Here is a 2,270-nt window from a genome sequence, read left to right as displayed (position 1 = left end):
TAAAAAATTGAGAAAAAGCTAAAACATTCCTTGTACTAAATGGTTATAAAGCAAACCCTCTATGTCTCTGGAAGCTATAAGTAAAAAACTGTGACAGTAAGCCCAATGGTTTGCTGTAATGGCTACAAAAACTGCTGAGTCCATTTGGCATCATCCGCAAATAAACATCCATACGTTTATTTGCGGATGATGCCATACTTTTTAGACCAATAGAATGTGCGTCCGACAGCCTTCTGCTTCAGGACCAACTGTGCAGAGTGGCTGCATGGGCTGAGTCGTGGCAGTTGAGATTTAATGCTAATAAATGCACATCTACATCTGTGGAACCAGTTAGATTTTCACATATATACAACTATTGCGGTACATCTCTTATATCCTCGCAATCCTTTTTATACTTGGGTATACTTGTTTCTAGCACCCTCAATTTTAATGAACACATAAATCGCATCATACGTAAGGCTAACGGCACTCTTTTTATGCTTATGCGGACCCTTAAGAAAACATCTCCTAATGTCAAAAGGACAGCATACTATAGTGTGTGTCGTCCACTGCTAGAGTACGCTTCGGAAATCTGGAATCCACATTTTGATTATAGTATACAAGATTTAGAATCCATTAACCGAAAAGCTTTTAGGTGGGCCAACAATTTAAGAAAATTTGATAGTATATCATCAGAAATGGTGAAAATGGGATGGCAAACACTTGCAGAGAGAAGACGCATCAAGGACGAAAGCACACTGCAAAAAATTTTAAGCCAAGACCTAATGGTCGATTTTAATAGATTTGTAATTAAGAACTCATCCTATTTTACTCGAGGCTCCAATATCAGACACACAATCAATACAAGTGCAATGAAACACTCTTTTTTTAACCGTGCGATGAAATTTTAACATCTGATTCTCTTATAACTAGACCAAGCGATCTTATACTTTTATCCTTCAGACTTAGATAAATAAGTCTATGCTTATTTGTGATCTTATTTTTATGCCTAATGCACCATTTTATTTCTACAGGCCTAGCGGCCACTTGAGATATTTTACAGAGATAGATAGATAGAGTCGATGCTCTAGTAATATAGTCATTAAGGTTTGATTGACTAGCAAGGATGGTATCAAAGTTCTCAGCAAAGGATGAATGAACGTCATAAGCCGACATTTTTAAAAGGAAATTAACACGGGCTACCTTTTATGCTTTAAAGGTGCTAGATTCACTGAATTCCTGGCCTCGGTAAACATCCCCCTACCTTTCAATCTCAAGATAAAGCATACAGTTTTCGTCTTAACTATTTCCACTTTGTTGATTTGCATTACCAAATAAGGGTCGCAAACTTCATTGGCATACTCTATAGACATAACCAAAGCCTACATAGGGTAATATAAAGCATGAATCTCACGTTTTTAAGGATGAATATAACATAACACTCTTTAATAATCCTAATTTCTGCTAAGATGTTTAGAAGATTGTGAAAGCTAAATAAGCCTGGTAACATGTTGCCTCCTCAAAGTTTTGACATTCCAACCTCCCTATATCCTGAGCAATAGCTAGCAATTTGAATCAACAAATGAGTATTATTTTATACAAAACTGCTCAATGGCCCTAAATGATAAAGATACAGGTAAGATGCTTATTCCGCTGATGGTTCGGCTGGTCATGATTTATTGCTAATTAAAAATGATCAAACACATGCATAGAATTGGTACTAACATGCACCGTAGCAAGGAAAATGATCAACAGATCAAACTGTCATGCTTAAATGTCAGCGATCAAAATATGTCCACGGTGTTTCTGTAATTTGGCGGTGAGCAACTAATATAAAGAAAAATGCGTAAGAAAAATACATCATTCTAGTTAAAAAAATAGCAAACAATACCAAATCAATTTATAACCTGTAACAAACACATAAAACACGCCATGCAATAATTAAAAACAACATTAATTTTAACTTTCATGGTTATCGTTTGTGAATTTCATGACAAAGAGCGCAATAGCTGACAAAACATGTTTGCAGCTACATTACTGTGTATGCCATATAATTCTAACAAGCAGATGAATAAAACTGGGAATAAAACGAAACTACCACAATAATTTAGTTGCTATAAAAATACCTTAAAGGGTTTAGAAAGTTATGCAGTTAGTAAACTTACAGGCTTGAGGAACCCGCGGGTAGTCGAGATCTGAAGGCTAAAACAGCGTTTACGTATGCGCTGCGAAAGGATTATAAAATGTAGGCTTATTTGCTCTTTGGTGAATAAAATACGATGAGTAGTTTC

The sequence above is a fragment of the Watersipora subatra genome, chromosome 2 (assembly GCF_963576615.1).
Source record: "Watersipora subatra chromosome 2, tzWatSuba1.1, whole genome shotgun sequence".
Lineage (NCBI taxonomy): Eukaryota > Metazoa > Bryozoa > Gymnolaemata > Cheilostomatida > Watersiporidae > Watersipora > Watersipora subatra.
Note: the sequence above shows the minus strand (reverse complement) of the source record.